The sequence below is a fragment of the Prionailurus bengalensis genome, chromosome E2, assembly GCF_016509475.1.
Source record: "Prionailurus bengalensis isolate Pbe53 chromosome E2, Fcat_Pben_1.1_paternal_pri, whole genome shotgun sequence".
In the NCBI taxonomy this organism is placed as follows: Eukaryota; Metazoa; Chordata; class Mammalia; order Carnivora; family Felidae; genus Prionailurus; species Prionailurus bengalensis.
The window spans coordinates 13,814,314-13,833,620 of record NC_057352.1 but is presented as its reverse complement, the minus strand read 5'-3'; the positions used below and the strand labels follow the sequence as shown (position 1 = coordinate 13,833,620).

General features: G+C 45.7%; 1 long non-coding RNA gene across 1 annotated transcript; it reads left to right on the top strand.

The window, feature by feature from the left end:
- Nucleotides 1–10,616: 10,616 nt before the first annotated feature.
- LOC122493995 lies at nucleotides 10,617–18,396 on the top strand. The gene is made up of 3 exons (XR_006300081.1): nucleotides 10,617–10,954; nucleotides 17,200–17,374; nucleotides 17,800–18,396. It is a non-coding gene; the product is annotated as an uncharacterized LOC122493995 (long non-coding RNA).
- The last annotated feature ends 911 nt before the right edge of the window (nucleotides 18,397–19,307 follow it).

Sequence of the window (19,307 nt, the reverse complement as noted above, 5' to 3'; positions counted from 1 at the left end):
AAAATTAAAATATTAAAAAGGAAAATGCTTAAAGAAAAACAATTTGTTAACCTTAGAGTCTTATGTTACAGTCAGATTAGAAGCCTGACACAAATATCTCCCCCAATATAATCTCCCTATTTAAGGTCTAGCCTATTAACAGCTTTAATTCCCTGTTGCTATGCCCAGTCCCATGTGCACAGGCTTAGGAGCAGGGTGTGAATATCTTTGGGGGTCACACTATTGCCTACCACACTCAGTTTCCACCATCTCCTCTCTCTGAGGCCTTCTCCACCCGGCAAGCACAGCCATACCCCCATAATAGCATCTGGGCCCTGAGTGTCCAGCCACTGTCCCTGGCACCACCCCCTCTCCAACGCCGTGGGCCTGGGGTTGCTTCTGGTTACAAGTCCACTGTGTCACATCTGCCACCGTAAGGTTCTTCTCCAGGGTCCCTGATTGCCGTCTAGGAACTTCACCGTGAGCAAATCTAAAGTGTATTTGAGGGTTGGGTGTTGTGGCAGTGAAAACACCTGCATTGGTCAGGAGATGGAAATGGTCAGCAGGAGTTCAGGCAGGCGCATGAGTGCCCTCTGGTGGATGGTTCCTGCTGCTGGAAGAGCAAACAGGGCCCTGGACAGGAGACAGGAGGGCTCAGCTTGGACAAAGGGCACATTCAGGTTCAGAAGGAGGCATATTTAGAGGGGATGAACTTATGGCTGCCCGTGGCTCAGCAGCTGGAAGACTGGTTTTTGCCAAGGGTGTAACCACAAATCAGGACACCACTGGGTTATATTGCCAGGTTGGCTGAGGGAAATTCTGTAGACATTGGGATGCAAAAACATACATGACCGCAAATCGACATGTGATGTCATTAGACACGTTCTCTGATGTTCTCAGCATCCTGAGAGGCATGTTAGCCATGAATCAAAGTCATACCTTCATTTGGAAGAAGTATCTTGTTAAGAAGAAGATGATATGATAGGAATTCCTCTTTATCTTCAGAATCATATACCTTGGCATCATTCCTTAACTATGATGCCCCTAAAATGGACCTAGTTAACTTAGTTGGGGGCTGGCCAGTCTTGGGGTCTGGTTCCCACCACCTGCGAGCTGACAGCATCCTGTCCTCCAACTCCGGACCCCTCTCGGAACCACAGGAGTCTGATGCTCCGTCATTAAAGGAGGGGGCCTTTTGGATACAGGTGTGCTGATTCGAAGGCGTACATGCACCCCAATGTTTATAACAGCACGATCAACAATAGCCAAAGTATAGAAAGAGCCCAAATGTCCACCGACGGATGACTGGATAAAGAAGTGGTGGTATATATATTCAATGGAGTATTACTCGGCAATGAAAAAGAATGAAATCTTGCCATGTGCAACTACATCGTTGGAACTAGAGAGTATTATGCTAAGCGAAATTAGCCAGTCAGAGAAAGAAAAATATCATGCGACTTCACTCATATGAGGAATTTAAGATACAGGACAGATGAACATAAGGGAAGGGAAACAAGAATAATATAAAAACGAGGAGGGGGCAAAACATAAGAGACTCTTAAATACAGAGAACAGACTGAGGGTTACTGGTGGGGTGTTGGAGGGAGGGAGATGGGCTAAACGGGTAAGGGGCATCAGGGACGACACTTGTTGGGATGAGCACTGGGTGTTCATAGAGGATGAACATAGAGGATGAATCACTGGCATCTATGCCTGAAATCATTATAGCACTTATGGTAACTAAGTTGGATGTAAATTTAAAAAGATTAAAAAAATAAAAAAAAAAAAAGGAGGGAGCCTTTTCACCTGTCAACCTCTGGACTCTGTGGGGGGGACAGGTGGGGTGGGCTATACCTACATGTGAGCAGACTCCTGATTGGCAGGTGTGGGGTCTGAGCGAGATCTGTGCGCCCCCTTGTGGCTCAATCCGGACCACCACCAGAACCCTCAGCTCCTGTCCTCTGTGCAGGAGCATTGACATGGATCAGGAAGCTCTGCGTTATTTCTGAATTCCTACCACAGAGCCCTGACCGGGCACAGTCCGCACCGTTTCTCCCCGAACCCTATGACCACCGCAAGGTGTGGTCGGATGGGACATGCCAGTCTGCGCACGTGGGAGGTCACCGCAGCTTGGAGGTGCTTTCCCATGAAGCTGTCCTATAACTGGTCTAGTCTGTCGGACACGAAGAAGTACACGAGGTGCAGGGTTTGGGTGGCTAGAGGCTTTTTATATAATCAGTGTGTTTCATTCATTTTTTATTTTCAAAGATAGGATCACGTCCAGTCGGGTCATTGACTAGGCCAGAGCAAAATGGCGGGTGAAATTTTTAAAAGAGAGAAAATCGTCTCATTAGAGATGAAAAGACAGATACTCTCCGGGCTCCCCATTTCTGTAAATTTTATATGGCTTGAGTTGCTGTGATAGTCACATGGAGGATGAATACGGGCATTGGTCCAGTAAGGCAGGGCTGGCCGGCCTCACCGGCTGCAATCTGGGCAATCCTGCAGTGATTTGCAAGCGCCCTGCGCTGGGCGCCGGGGTGTGTCGCTTCGAAGAACATGTGACTATTGAATTTGGGATTATGAGTTTGAGCCCCACGTTGGGTGCAGAGATTAATAGAAAAAAAATTTTACCTTGTGCTAGGCATCATTGTGTGCTTCTGACATCTTGAAATTCTCAATTACTTTGACCAAGGAGCCGTGCATTTTCACTTTACATTGGGTTCTGCCAGTTTTGTAGCTGTTCTGCCCCAAAGACTGACCACAGATTGATGGGCTCCTTTGGGACAGACAGGAATGAGGCAACCGAGGGCCGCACTACGTACTGTAGGCACCAGAGGGCGGCAGCACCACAGAGTAATCTGGAAAGATGGGAGGAGGAGTTTAGTGTTTGGTACTCTGTGTCCTCCCTCATAGGTCTCTAAGCGTCTCCACCCCTTCACCCTCTCAGCCCAGGTCACTGCAAGAATGTTCTCCAGCCCTAATGTACTTCAGATACGCATTCTTGACTCCACAGTCCAAGGTGGGGGCCTGGCTGATCATAATTATTCTGGTCAAATAGGAATAGCAGTAAAGAGATAGAGAAACATCTACACTAGAGATAGGCATTAGGAAAATATTACCCAGACAGGGAAGGGAAAGGGTTTGTGTGTCCTGGTGATGGGGAAGAAAGCTACTGAGTTCCCCATTTTTTCAAAGGGAAGTGAAAAATCACTAAGTAGCCTCCGAGCATGTTGGGCAGAGGTGATTGGGGTTCCGTCCAGGGGAGCTGGTGCTGTTCCAGAGAGATCTCCCCTGCGTAGTGCCTGACAGAGAAGCCAGGGCTTTCCTGGGAACACTCTGAGACAGAACACACAGCACAAAGGGCTTATCAAAGGTGACCTGTAGTGGTCACCACTACAGGAAAGAACATCCGACGGGAGGGAGTCAGAACTGGTTGTGCTCATGGTGTGAATATCAGGGCTAGAATAACAATTGCCTTGTGCGAACTGCAGTGGGGCTGCGTGACAAGTTCAGATGTCCCTGGGGTGGTAGGTCATCCACATCAAAATGATCTCTCTGCTCTGATGGTTAAATGTCTCCTTTGGAACGATGAGGCCAAAGAGCCAGAACAATGCAGGCTGCCCATTCCCAGGGGAGCCTCGGGAGAGATGTTCCCACTGGGTGGTTGTTCCCCTCACACCCTGTCCCCTCCATGATCTGTCCTGAGTCAGGCTCCTTCCTCTGGGACTTCAGATTCATCCCGTCCCTGCATCGCTGCCCACGTGTCCCTGGGAGGGCAGCCCCCAACAGGAAGGTGTCTCAGGCCACCAGCTGCAGGAATGCCGGGGCGCCGTGGACCCCAGAGGCAAAGACTCCTCGATAAAGGGAAGGTCAGTTCAAGAAGCCCAGGGCTGCCGAGCCCATCGTGGGTCCCTCGGCTCAGGGCTGCATGAGCGCCAAAAACTGTGGGAAGAAATCCAGTCTCTTCATGTGATTCCCAAAGGTACCCTTGACTCCAGAATGATGGCAGTCTAAAGAGCCCCATCTGGCTCTCTGGGGTAAGGATGGGTGATTTCCCAAGAAACAGTTGCTCTGGAACCATTTCCTGCGACTTTCAAGCTCCCACGTGCTCTGAGGGGATTTCCACTATGCCCTATGCTGGAGCTTATGAGTGGGAGAAAGGCATCAAGAGACATTTTTAGGATTTTGAAACATGATCTCTTCGTTCTAACCATCTCTGGACGAGAGACAAGAGACTCTCCTCCTCTCTGCTGTGCTGCTGCCGGCTTCATGCTTCACCTTTAGGGCGCCAGTGCGGCTGAATATCTTCAGAAAAGCCAGAGGTTTTATTTTTCTCTCTCCTTCCCTTTCTCTCTTTCTTCCTATTCTTCTTTCGCTTATCTTCTTAATACCGAGGTATAGGTAGTCTTTATTTTTTTAATGTTTATTTATTTTTGAGTGAGAGAGAGAGTGGGAGTAGGGGAGAGGCAGAGAGTGGGGGACAGAAGATGCGAAGCAGGCTCTGCACTGCGCTGACAGCAGCGTGCCCGAGGAGGGGCTCAAACCCACGCACCAGACCGTGAGATCACGACCAGATCTGCAGTCAGATGCTCAACTGATTGGGCCACCCAGCCACCCCAAAGGCAAAGGTTTCCTTCAACATAAGGCAAACTTCAACAGACACAGAGACAACCGGACTTAGGAGCTCCCCAACTTGCTCCTCTAAAGTGTCTGCCTCCTCATCAGTTTTCCTTGTTTTATGGATAATTTTTTAAAGTCTCATGCTAATTTTTTTAAAGTAAGTTCTATGTCGGGCTTGCCCTCATGACTGCAGATCAAGAGTCTCGTGCTCCAGGCCGTCGCCATCTTCTCCCCTCCTTCCTTTTTTATGTTGAAGGCACATCTTAGGCTCTTCAGCTCTCTTGAATGTGTTGATCTGCCCCCCCTTCCACACTGCTGCCTCCTCTACCCCTCTTTCCTTCCCTGCCCGGCCCTTCCCCTCCCACCTTCGCCCCTCATCTCTGGAGAGTCATTGGAGCTTTGAGCATCCTCCCCACTGTGGACTCTTGAGGGGCTCAGAGACCCCTCGAGCAACCATCTGGGGCGGAAACAGGCTGACGGGGAACAGGAAACAGAGCTCACCACCGACCCTGTGTACTTGTCACACCCCGAGCTTTTTCTTTGAAGGCAGGAAGTTCTCAAGGGCCCCAGGCTTCTTCACCCCAGTTTCTCCCTTAAAGAAATCTATCACACTTCATCTCCCGGAGACAGGAGTAGAAGGCCAACAAGGTGGTCACAATGGCAGGGGAGAAATCGAGGAAGACTAGCCAGTGGAAATTCATGAGTATTTCTCCACATTTGAGAATTCCACTGGTGTGTGGATGAGATGCCGAAGACCATGATGTCTGTTTCTTTAATTTTTTTTTTCAACGTTTATTTATTTTTGGGACAGAGAGAGACAGAGCATGAACGGGGGAGGGGCAGAGAGAGAGGGAGACACAGAATCGGAAACAGGCTCCAGGCTCTGAGCCATCAGCCCAGAGCCTGACGCGGGGCTCGAACTCCCGGACCGCGAGATCGTGACCTGGCTGAAGTCGGACGCTTAACCGACTGTGCCACCCAGGCGCCCCCATGATGTCTGTTTCTAGAAACCAGTTGTTGCAGAGGTTGGGCCCCCTTCAACAAGCAAAAGTGGATTTCGCTTCTGCTTACACATGCAATTCAGCGTTTGGGGTTGATTTGGCAACTCAGGGAGTTTTTATCCTACGAACATCCAGTAAAGCAGGAATTGGAAAGAATCACGGTATCCGTGAACAGAGTCAGGGAAATAAGAGACAAGAAAATGGCCGGCAAACTGGACAGAGGTGCAGCTTTGGGATTTGTGGAAAATCCCCTTTGGAAACCAAAACGGAAAAGTGCCTCCAAGGTTGCCAGAAAAGGAAAAAGTAAAAACGAGAAAAAAAAAAAAAAAAAGTGAACCGTGTAGTTTTCAGGTCCATATATTGAAAACGTACATCATTTTTATGGTTTTCCACAAAGTCAAAGATTATGTGGCAATACAAGGTTTACATGTATTCTGCAATTCATATGTAAAATGTACATTTTGAATTTATTTGTAAAACTAAATACTTTTCCCCAGAAAGATTATGTTATCTTTATTGATTTTCCCATAGAGCACTATGAAGTTTTTAACATTGTGGTATAGTTTATATTTATAGTTTATTACCTATCTTGACAGGACTCTTATGTTCCTGTACAGGTCAACCATTTAATAAGCAACCATGAAATTTAAGTTAAATGTTCTTTGTAAACATTTGTCTATTTTCAATGAATAATGATTTCGTGAAGTATGCCATCTGAAGACTGAAGTTATAAATACACCTGTTTTTGTTATGTAATATTTAAGAAGACTTAAATGTGCACTTTTTCCTATGTAGTTACTTCATCCTTCTTTCATGAGTTGGGGAATTGTTGCTTTTGTTGATATTTGAATCGTGAAATTAAGACTCTCGAGTGCTATTTTCATTCTTGGAAATTTGATTCGATGTCCCATTTAAGGTAGAATATGTTCTCACTCACTTTAGAAAGGAAATGAGGTTGTATATTGATGGCTGAATTTTGGCAGAAGAGCCACACTCTGTGAAAAAAAGGCTGTAAAGCTTGTATAGCCGAGTGCTTATTTTTCTCTGTTGTGTAAATCTGCCTTGGAAATTAGGAAGACAGCTTTTAGAAATCATTAGGAATAGAAGTCATTAGAAATTAGAAACTCATGAGGTTTTGTTCTTGTGCATTCTGCCCATAGTTCTCCTGGTCTCATTTTTCAGGTTTTTTAAATGCCATGTTTTTGACGGGATATTAAGTACATACAAGTATTTTGAAACAAATTCTTATGTTATATTATGTCACTCAAGGGGAAGAGGAATCCAGAGGAGATTATATACTGTTTATATTATGATTTATTTTTCTGGAATATTGGATACAGAGAATTCTGTGTATTATGATTTTTAATGTCTACGTGCTTGAATTTCAAATATACGCTTCTAATGTTTTTCAGTCTTTGAAACCACATCATTATGTATCAGAATGCCACGTAGCATCAAGGATTTTGTTTTTGAAACAGAGGTTGTTAAAATTTTCTGTGGGATTAATACTCCGTAAGTAAACTTGAATAAATGGATTTCTTGATTTACGGTAGAAGCTATTGGAAACGGTCTTACATGTAACGGATCGTGTAAAGCATGTTGAACTCGTTCTGAGACACACGAAGAGGAAGTCACTGATAGACACAGAGTCCTCTGGCTCAGATGTCAGATGATTTTTGAAATGGAAGGACACTGGGAGTTACTTCGTTCCTTTTTCACCTTCGTCTTCTGAAATTTCTAGCTGTTTTGAAAACGTAATTTCTTCATGACAGAAATACATGTTCTTATGACCAAGTGTAAAAATAAGAAAGAAATCGATTCCAACTGATACTAAAAAACACACAACATTGACTTTACTACCATCAATCCTTAACCGGTGGATAGGTCAGTGGCGGTATATAGATTTTCAGTGTTGCACAGCACGTCTCTAGCACGAGTTCATTTTGTGACTGAAAATCTACATCCACAGCTCCGTGTTCCCTCCTCCCCACCCTGACCGGAAGCACAGTTCTCTCTGATTTGACACATTTGACTAGTTTACATACCTCACATAAGTGGAATCTTAGGCTAGTTTTCTTGCTGTGACGTGCTTAGATCACTTAGCAGCGAGTCCAGAATGACCTTCTTGTCGAAGACTGGACAACACTGCAGTGTGGACACAAGCCCCTTTCTTCACCCACGCCTCTGTCTGTGCACCTGGGGCGGCTTCTACCTCCTGAGTCCTGGGAATTGCACAGCAATGAACGGGGATGTGCAAGTGTCTCTTCCAAACTTGCTTTCAATTCTTATGGGTATAAAATCAGAAGGGAGACTGCAACATTGTACGGTAAGTCTGTTAATTTGGAGGAAACTCCCACTCCGTTTTTGGGGGCGGGGGTGGGGGAAGGCTCTTTTGACCATCAGGAGCAGGGGCAGCAGCTCTCACAGCTGCCTGACAGGGTGCAGAGCATGTGTGAAGACGACTGGGTGGGGTCTCCAAGGGAGCAGATAGATGCCTAGGACGGCCCAGTCCCCTGTCTGCTTATTTGTTGAGGGACCTGGGATCGAGAGGGGCGAGCTGGACGCTGCTATTTCCAAGCTCTCCTTGCAACGAGGAGCCTGAAGCCCCAGTGCAGTGCAGGCTCCACATCCCCAGGTCAGCCCCAGGACCCCTGGGTTACCCCAGAAAGGGTTGTTCCTTGCCTTTCCTCCTCCACAGGGTCTCTCCTGACCCGACGGGGGCTGTGTGGGAACCTTCAGAGTTTCTCCACCACCACCACCACCCCATCTCCATTCAGCAATTCTCACCCAGGCTTCACACCCTCCCTTTTCCACCCTACCCCCACAACCACGAGCTCTCCTTGGTATCACTGAGATTTCTCCTACCTCCTTTTTGGGTCCTGGCCACAGACCCTGAGCCACACAAGAGAAAGAAGTCAGGCTAGAGGCGGCGCACGAAGGCTTCAGACACCCCATGTGTTGATAAGCAGTTTATTTGTCCAGTGTGCCAAATCAGAAAGAACCGAGGCTGCAAAGCAAAAGAAAAGTTCATCTGAAGTTTGAGAGATTGGCAGCTAGGAGACACAGATTCTCCAGGACCAGAAACAGCTCAGAGCTGGGAGGAGAAAAGAGTTGATCAAGGGAAAACCCGAAGCTTGTTTAAGTGTTTTGGAAAGAATTATGCCTCCTTCAGCAGAAGGAAGCAAGCTAGCTTTCTTCCGAGAAGTGCCGCAGAATGTCCCATTTGTGGTTGGCACAGGCTACAATGTCACGTTGCATCCAGGTGGGGACATATACAGGACCATCTTTACAGCGGTCTCTGAGCTCCTTGTTAAAGATTCTTAACGTTAGTGATTCAATTTCAATGTTTCAGTGAACAGTTGTGAGCGGTCTTAGTTGTGAGTCTGGTATAATTTTATAATCGTAGTTTTGTAATTCCTTTTAGAATTTCTCATTTGAAACACAAGTAGTGACTCACGGAGAGAGCTGAGAATACATATATGGTCCACTCAATGTAGATAAGCTAGTAAAGTAGTTTGCTCTCTTCCAGATGACAAGTATTTCCCCAGAGAGCCTGGAATGCACACGTATAACAGCAGCTAAAGCACAACCACTTCTGTGGGTTTAGGAAACATCTTGTCATCTCGAAAATAATGTCGTGTATTTGTAAAGAACTTTTTGACCATCAGATTGTGTACAATGGAAGCAAGATTGCTCAGGGTGTAAACAACGGTCTTCTTCAATAGAAAGTAGCACATCTTTTTTAACCAGTCCGTGAATTTTTGTTGGTTCTCAACACACGTCATGTACAAGTTTGGTATAGACATTGTTATCTTATGCATGATAATGTTAGATAGCATTTCCAGTGTGAATTCCACGACCCAAGGTTTGATAGTGAACATGTTTGAGTTGGTAGAGGGCATAGGAGGTTTGCACTAGTTCGCTTCGGGCCAAAAGACCGAAGAGAGCTTAGAGAGCCAGCCTTTTATACTTTCTGGAACCAGTCACTCTCTGACGCCCCGCCCCTACACACAGGGAGGAGCCAATGAGCTCAGCCATTTGGCAGAGGCAAAAAACAAAAAAACAAGGGGATTTTTTTACAAGGGGGTTTTGGTGACCGTGGTTACACTGATGGAAAGGCAGGATTTGGGGTTTTTTGTGTGAAGAGGACAAAATTCAAAGGATTTTTTTACAAGGGGGTTTTGGTTACACTGATGGAAAGGCAGGATTTGGGGTTTTTTGTGTGAAGAGGACAAAATTCAAAGGATTTTTTTACAAGGGGGTTTTGGTGACCGTGGTTACACTGATGGAAAGGCAGGATTTGGGGTTTTTTGTGTGAAGAGGACAAAATTCAACCGGTTGGCCGGTCTGCTCTTAGTGGGAGGTTTGAAAAACATGTCCTTTGTGGTCCCTGTAACCCCCCCTAGAAGGCAAGGTTCTGTCGTGTTCAAGGTTCATGACACTGCTCACCCAAGGTGGAGCCGAACAGCAATGGATTCCATCACAGTGATGCAGATTGATCATGGATGGGGTTTGGAGTGTTGCTTGTGCTTTCGTGTTCTGAGGTCTGGAGAGGAGGAAGCCCCGTCTCTCTGCTCTGGAGCTGTCTAGAACTCGTTCAACATAGAGAGTCCCATCTAGACACTTCAAGGTTGTGAGGGCAATCAACCAGAGGAGAACACTTTTTTTAGTTTCAAAGCAAGGAGAAGGCGTAGGTAACTGTCGATCAGGGTTGTAGGTAAGTGTTGATCACCGAACGTGGTGGATGCGTGGCTGTTTTTCTGATCTTCAACCGGGAGGGCCATATCGACACGGATGAAAACATTTCAGCCTAATGTAAACATTAGATTTAGCCTTCCGTCGATCTCTAAAACAGAAACCCAGATTGTTGGGTTCTGTTGCGAGATATTTTTTTCAATGTTTATTTACTTTGGAGAGAGAGAGAGAGACAGAGAGAGAGCGAGAGAGAGTGAGCCAGGGAGGGCCGGCAGAGGATGTGGGGTGGGCTCTGGGCTGATAGCAGAGAGTGCAATGTGGAGCTGAAACACGAACAGTGAGATCCTGACCTCAGCTCAAGTCGGACACTCACCTACAGAGCCGCCCAGGCGCCCCAGATTGTCAGGTGTTTAAATCAACAAGGCTTTCTAGATTTCAACAAAGAAACGGTGACAAAGAAAGCTGAAGTCTCCAGTGGAATGCCAGCTAGTAAACGTAGACGAAATAGTGCAGTGAGCCGTTCGGTTTCCTCCAGGATTTAACAGATGTGAACGTTTTAGAATTTGGCCTCCGGTCTCCTTTGCCAAACAAAAGGCAACAAGCTGCATCATATCGGACACCAGCGCCTTCTCCCTTGCTGTCCTCCTTTGCCAGAGGTAACGACTTGCTGGTGGGTGAGGGTCTCATCCTATGTAGGAGACTTCTTACAGCGATTTCACCCATCCTTTTTATATATGTTTGTATTCATCAATAGTCCGTAACATAGTTTCATGTTCTTATTTTACAGAAATGGGTCATAAGCTAAGTATTTTTTGCAGCAGGCTTTGAAAAGCCTCTGAAGTCTTTTTTTATGCACCTCACTGTTGTTCTAGGAAGCTCCTTCATTTCATCTGCTGGGCAGGGTCTCAGCGGAGGAAGAAAGCAGACCTGTATTCACATGCTGTTGTAGGAAAAAGTAATTTGGTAACTCTCGATGGGTTTCATTCCCAATACAATTTTTGCAGGCCTTTTGGGAGACATGTATGAGGTCAATTCTTGTCTTTCTTTTTCTTTCTTTTTTTCTTTCTTTCTTCCCTGTCTTTAATTTTTTTTTTAATGTTTATTTCTTTTTGAGAGAGACGGAGACAGAATGGGAGTTGTTTAGGGGCAGAGAGAGAGGGAGACACAGAATCCAAAGCAGGCTCCCGGCTCTGAGTTGTCAGCACAGTGCCCGACGCGGGGCTCAGGCTGACAAGCTGTGAGATCATGACCTGAGCCCAAGTCGGACGCTCAACCGACTCGGCTACCCAGGCGCCCCTCTTGCCTGTCTTTAAAAAGCCACCTGGAATCCACTCTTTTGGTAGAAGACATGAGCATATGCCTCTCAGAAATGAGAGGGCAAGCTCGATGGGAAGCTCATCCAGCAGGAAGGATAGAGAATACTGGAGCAATGTAAGAAGCTTGGTGTATGTATATACAAAATGTGGTAAAAAATTTTTTTTCAAGCACAAATGGCAACTGTATGAATATTTGCCACATACTGGGCCAAGACTGCACATTTTCATCAATGCACAGACATGGAAGGCTCTATAAACCCTGTGGTCGGTAGTCAGAGAACAGAATGAAAAGTATAAGCTGAAAACAACTCCCTGAATGGAAACCATGTGTTTGTAAAACTCCTGCCTCATGAGAAACTACAATGGCAGTGTCACAATATGTATAACTGACAGAAAAATACTTTACAGAGAACACACAGGATGCAACCCAGGGGAGCTTGTGGGCAAATTTTAAATGTTAAGATGCTTAAAAGCAGAAAAAAGGAGCAAAGAATAAAAAATAACCAGAAGAAAAGCACGATAGGAGTCCTAATAACCAATCTAATACGAACTTGAGTGACCATTTTCTTATGTTTATTTATTCGTTTTGCGAGAGAAAGAGAGCGCATGCCCAAGCAGGGCAGGGGCCGAGAAAAGGAGAGGCCGAATCCCAAGCAGGCTCCTCACCGTCAGCGTCAGCGTCAGAGCCGGTGCTGGGCTACGAGTCACAAAGTGCCAGATCATGACCTGAGCTGAGACCAAGAGTCAGACGCTCAACTGACTGAGCCCCTCAGGCACCACTTGAGTCACCATTTTGAAATTTCCATCATTTCAACGGGGAGATTTTACACATTCGTGACCTTATTCTAACCTTACGCATACTCTTGAGAGAAAGAGCGAACACATTCCCAGCTCTTGCCGTGAGACTAGAATAACCTTGACCCTCAAACCAGAAAAAATACGGACAGGAAAAATTACAGGCCAGGAGCAGCATACACAAACCTCCTACAGAAATAGGAACCACAGTCCAGCAGTGAAGGGAAAAGATCGCGTGCGTGAATGTGAGGTTTAGTCCAGGAATGCAGTTAGGTTAACAGGAGAAGATCGGTGTAGTTCACAGCTTTAATGGCTGAAAGAAGGGAAATTATGTGACTTTTTGAAAGATACGTTAAAAAAAAACTCTATGTAAGATTCAGCTACATTTGATGACAGAAACCCGTCAACAGAAATAAAATGAAACTTTCTGAAACTGATAAAGCGTGTGTACAAAATGGTAGAGCAAACGTAATTTTAAGGTCAGGCGGCCAGGCTCAGGTGGGCTGCCAACACTGACTTCTAAGGGTGCGTATGGGGTCCTTGAGCGCGCCGAGCCAGACACATAAAAGAAAAGGTCTGAGAAGGAAAAGGCAGAAACGATGTCATAATTCACATCTGAGAAGTTCTTAGAATCAGTACAGTAGTTTCCCCAGAATGCCTGATAGGAGATTCATATGTGAGGCTGAATGACATTGCTTTATAAGAGCAAGTGTCATTTAAATAATATTTATAGCAGCAAGCGGAGAATAAACAAAGAGCTTTGTAAGCAAGGCCTTTATTTATTTACCACCTAAAACTTGACTGAACATGAAAGTTTGCTGTTAAGTGGCAATAACTAACAGAGGACAAATCACCAACAGAAAGGAAAGAGATACCAGGGAGTGTCAGGATCGGGAAGACTCCGCTTGGTGGAAGAGCTGTTCTCCCCAAATTATCTGGACAATTACGAACTTCCCAATAAAACTGTCATTGTTTTCCTTCCACTGGACAAGGGAATTCTAAAATTAAAGAGCTTAACAAAGGGCCCCGAAGAAGTGTAACAAGGTGGCAACGGCCCTACTAGATAGATATCAAGATGGATCTCCGAGCCACAAGATAGAAAACTGGTGCTGTGGCTCCACTGGGGACCTGAATGTGGCATCGGCCACCATCCTACTCACACATCGACACTTCATAAGGGAGGTGGCCTGACAGATAAAGTGGGGGAAAGAAGGCAGTTTTTATAAATGAGTCTGAAAAATTGATCACACACACACACACACACACAGCCTTGGGAAATTATTCTAAATTAGGTAGAGGAACATCAATGTAATGGTAAAAATATGAGTTCTATATTACACTTAATGTCTCTTTAGAAAGGATACTATACGAAAGAGATGTGCAGCACACATAGTTGGCAAAGCATGCCATCCACAATATATAAAGATCCTTGCAATAAAGAAAAACAAACCAATAGAAAAGCTTGTAGATGTCACCCATAGAAGTTGTGTGGTGTCGTAGCAGACGTGAACGGGGAGGAACATTCATAGTGGCAGTGTTTGTATAACATATGAGCAAAAGCAAAACATCCCAAATGTTCACCAGTTACCAATCAGTGAAAGAAAATGTGATAAGTTCTTACGATGGGAGATGCAGAGACCATCGCCATCCAGGCACACCTGTGGGAGTGAATCCTGGGAATTTTTCCTGAACAAAGCAAGTGGCATGAAATTCAGTGTAATTTCATTTTTGTGAAGGTCAACAACGCTCAATATGAAATGTATGGCTTTTCAGGTTACAGCATGTTGTTGAAAAAGAAGACGTGTAAGCGTAGGGGAATATTTTGCAGAATATGGCGGGGGGTGGGTTGGGCTGGCAGGGGGACTGGTGACAGCATCCATGGTGTGTGAGGTGCTGCTTCTCTTCTTCCTTGAGCTGGGTAAAGACTCATAGGGAGTTCTGTGGGGGGTTTGGAGTTTAAAAAAACTTTTTAAATGTTTATTTATTTTTGAGAGAGAGAGGAAGCAGAGTGTGGGCAAGGGCAGGGAGGGGCAGAGAGAAAAGAGGGAGACACAGAACTCGAAGCAGGCTCCAGGCTCTGAGCTGACAGCACAGAGCCCGACACGGGGCTCAAACTCACGAACCGTGAGATCATGACCTCAGCCGAAGTCAGACGCTCAGCTGACTGAGCCACCCAGGTGCCCCTGGAGTTTTTTTAAAAAATAATTGTTGCTTTCATTCCCTGCACAGATGATATAAGCAATTATTTTGGGTATATCCAGTAGTCAATATGAAAACAAGAAAAAGGGGTGCCTGAGTGCCTAAGTCAGTTAAGCATCCTACTTTGTCTCAGGTCATGATCTCATGGTTGATGAGTTCAAGTCCCGCATTGGGCTCTCTGCTGACAGTGTGGAGCCTGCTTCAGAATCTCTCTAGCTCCCTCCTTCCTCCTCTCTCTCGGTCAGTCCCTCTCTCTCTCTTTCAAAATAAAGAAAGAAACTAAAAAACATAAATCCTACTTGATCATGATAATTTTTGTCTTTGTTTCCTGTTATTGTTAACTCTGCATTTGGTTTACTAACATTTATTTGATTTTTTTATGTGTACCTTTTATAAAGTTTATTTGATTTTTGAGATAGATAGAGAGCAAGCAGCAGAGGGACAGAGAGAAAGGGCGAGAAAGAATCCCAAGCAGGCTCTGTGCTATCAGCACAGAAAAGACTAGAGAGTACCCGATGCAAGGCTCCAACGCATGGACTGTGAGATCATGACCTGAGCCGAAAGCAAGAGCTGGAGCCTAAAGTGACAGAGACACACAGGCACCCGTTGTCTGCGTATTTGTAGGTGCAATTGGCCCATGGTTTTCTTATCTGGTTTTGGTATGAAGCTATTCAAGTAGCCTCATGTACTGGGCTAGGAAGTATTCTTCTTGTAAAACTTTTTATTCTTGGAGGAGTCTGTTGAAGGTTATCTTTAACTTGAAGATTTGTTAACTCTCACCCATAAAGACCATCAGGGCCTGGTACTGTTTTTTTGACCGAGGGAAATCAGCGGCTCACGTTTTAATTTTTTAATGGTTATTGCTCTATTCATATTAAGACTTTTGTTTTGAGGTAAGTTTTGGTGATTGACATTTATTTTGATAATTGTTCATTTAATCCATATGTGAAAATACATTGGCATAGTTTTTGTGGTAGTCTCTGATAAATTTTACAACCTCTCTTGTATCTTCCTGAGAAGTCCTTAAAGATTTTTATCAACGCATCAATCGATCCCTTTCTCTCTGTGTCTGTTTCTGTCTTTCTATCCGAACACCATGGTTTCGTGGGAACTGTACAAGGTGGAGGGAAACTCGCAGCAAAGATTCTCTCCTGGACCAGACTTTAGTCAGGCTGTCTCAGCCATTTGCTTAAGGAGGTCTGACTTGGGCTTCAGGTCCAGTTTGAGCAAGAAACCTGTGAAGGCCGTTGAGCCATGATCCTCCCCCTGTGATATCTGAGCACCCTCCTTTTCTGACCAAATTCCTCACCCCAGCAGCATCTGGTAGGTAGTACGTGATCACTCCCGCTATCTTCAGTAAGAACCCTGTTAGGTCTTCTTGGCAAGAATTACTCTACCTTCTTGGTAAATTTCCACCCACTGACTGCCCCACCCTGCTCCTTGGCTATAAGTCACCACTAGTCTTGTTGATTTGGAGTTGATCCAATCTGTCCCTCCTACTGCAAAGCCATTGTAGCAATCGGCCTCAATAAAGTGTGCCTCAACATGAGTTAATGAGTATCAGAATAGGTTTTCATTAACACACGGAAACACGTGATTACAATACGGTTGACGAGGACTACATGAAAGTACATAACAGGGGCTGTGGGGTTACAAGGGAATTGATGAGGGGCTTGTAAAGTTTCAAGACTTTGGAAAATAGTAAGACAAGTGACGAGATGATGTTCAGAATGAAACAAAAGACTAGAGAAATAACAAATGGGGGAGACTGAGAGAAATGAGCCCACCTTTATGGGCAGGGCAAGGAAGGACCCCTTAGAGCAAGCGTCCAGGAGAGCTTAGCTGTCTGATGGGTATTTCAGTATTTTACGTCCAAAATGAAGCTCCTGAGTGTTTCTCTTTCCCTCATGTTTTCCCTGAAACACTACCTACCCCAGTTCCCAACATCATAAAATGGTGCCATTGCCCTCTGTGTGTTGAACAAGCCAAAATCTTGATAAGGAGCAGTGAGGACCTTGCATTGTGGATGCACTTTTCAAGTGTGTTTGGGGATATGCGGTGCTGGAGATGGATGCCTTTCCAGCACTTTCTAGCATGTGGCCTGTGAGGTGTGTCCTGGAGTTCTGATGGCTGGACTCATGAAACTCGTCAGTGGGGATACCTTCAAGGAGAGCAAGGGCTGTAAGAAAAGTGTAAAAATAATGATAATTTACATAAAAAATAAGAGTTCTGGCTGAAGAAGTACAGTGGATGTTCCTCATAATCTTCAGTGTTGGAGAAATAGGACAATTCATACATTCTTTCAGTGTTGAAATGAATTAGTTGACAGGAAAATCCAAACCTTTAAACTTTGGGGGCGCCTGGGCAGCTCAGTCTGTTGGGCGTCCGACTTCAGCTCGGGTCACGATCTCGCGGTCTGTGAGTTCGAGCCCCGCGTCGGCTCTGGGCTGATGGCTCAGAGCCTGGAGCCTGCTTCCGATTCTGTGTCTCCCTCTCTCTCTGCCTCTCCCCCGTTCATGCTCTGTCTCTCTCTGTCTCAAAAATAAATAAACATTAAAAAAAAATTAAAAAAAAAAAAAACTTTGTTTCAGGTGAGACAAGCTGAGTGTCATCGTCAGAAAGAAGGCAGCTGACAGTTCACTGCCAACGTGACTCTTTTCTCCAGATGATACTTCCTTGTGACCCAAGCCAGTGCGGTCCCCAGAAACCCAGAGTGAATTCCATATTATCTGATAGAACGTCTTACACTTGGACTCAGAGACTCAGGTGGGTACCTGTAGGTCCATGTGTTGGATCTGGACCCAATGAGTTTTCTGGTTTGCTGGTCACCAGAGATACCCGAGGATGTTCCTTATGCCCCAGCATTGGCCTGTTCCCTTTCCCTTTCTGTCAGCACAGGACCCCCATGGGGACCCTGAAGGTTCCTAGAACATGGTTGGTCACGGGTCTCTGAGGATGAGCTACCATGGATGCCATGAGACAGAACCTGCGTGCTGGCAGGTGCACACTCCCAGGCTCTCACAGATCACCCCGGACATATGTCAACATCTATGTTCTTATTCGTGGTCGTGTGAGGACACCTGGTGTCTGAGGGGAGAAGGGAGGATTAGGCTTTTGAGTAATGGTGTGTTTGCTTCTGCCAGTACCCTGCTGATGGTGGATTTTTATTTGTGTTTTTGTTTGTTTTTTAGTATATTCAAGCATGAGGAATTGGAAACAAAAGATAATCAGGAGAAAATGTAGTTTGGATTATTTTATTCTACTCAGACCCATAAAGTAGAGACATGCAAGAAATATCAGTTGAACACAGGAAACAAAGACAAGGGAAGGATGCAAGTGGTTAATAGTCACCTGACCGGTGACTCTGACTCCTTAGCTTCAATGGATAGCACCGTGCTGGCCACCAGCAGGGTGGCCAGGAAACAGCGTCCCAGGCTGTGGCTCAGGAAGGGGCTGTTGCAGGTGGGACCTCGCTCCGGTCCATGTGCTCTGTCAGCTGTCCCACTGCCCACTCAACTCCATCCCCACCTAGTCTGGAGACCTCCCAGCCCAGGAGAACACCGTGCGGATTGTGTCCTGCTGGACGGACTGATCCTCTCCTCCCACTCCCCTCTGGCCTGTCACAGAAGCTGGGATCCAGCTGAACCAGTGCTCCCCGGCCCCTCTTGGCCACCTTAACTGCACATGTAATTCAAACGTTCACTTCTGGTCTTCACACAGGCTCAGCCTGCACACATCTCCTTCTTCTATTAAAGGTCTTTCCCTACACCTGGCTGCTGAAGCAAGAATCATGAGAGTCACTATTGAATTCTTCTGCTCCTCCCTATGCTTTGTGGAACCTGTTAGCAAAGCCTCCATAGGCCCCCCAACCTGCCCCAATGTTCCTCCTATTTCTCTACCACCTTCTTGTCCACACTGACCGTGAGTCCACATCGTCATTTCCTACATGGATGTGACCGATTCTAACCAGTCTTCCTAGGGGATTAAGTTCCTACTGTAGCTGTAACAAATTACCACAAACTTAGTGGCTTAAAACAACACAATTTGTTAATCTTAGTGGGCTTTTAAAATTTATTTATTTATTTATTTATTTATTTATTTATTTATTTAGAGAGGGGAAGGGGCAGAGACAGAGAGAGAATCCCAAGCAGGCTCCACACTGTCAGCACAAAGCCCAAACTGGGGCTTGAACCCACGAACCGTGAGATCATGACCCGAGCCGAAACCAAGAGTCGGATGCTTAACTGACTGAGCCACACTGTGAACAAATCTAAAGAGTATTTGAGGGTTGGGCGTTGTGGCAATGTAAACACTTGCATTGGTCAGGAGATGGAAATGGTCAGCAGGAGTTCAGGCAGGCGCGTCAGTGCCCTCTAGTGGATGGTTCCTGCTGCTGGAAGAGCAAACAGGGCCCTGGACAGGAGACAGGAGGGCTCAGCTTGGACAAAGGGCACATTCAGGTTCAGAAGGAGGCACATTTAGAGGGGAAGAACTTATGGCTGCCCGTGGCTCAGCAGCTGGAAGACTGGTTTTTGCCAAGGGTGTAACCACAAATCAGGACACCACTGGGTTATATTGCCAGGTTGGCTGAGGGAAATTCTGTAGACATTGGGATGCAAAAACATACATGACCGCAAATTGGTATGTGATGTCATTAGACACGTTCTCTGATGTTCTCAGCATCCTGAGAGAGGCATCT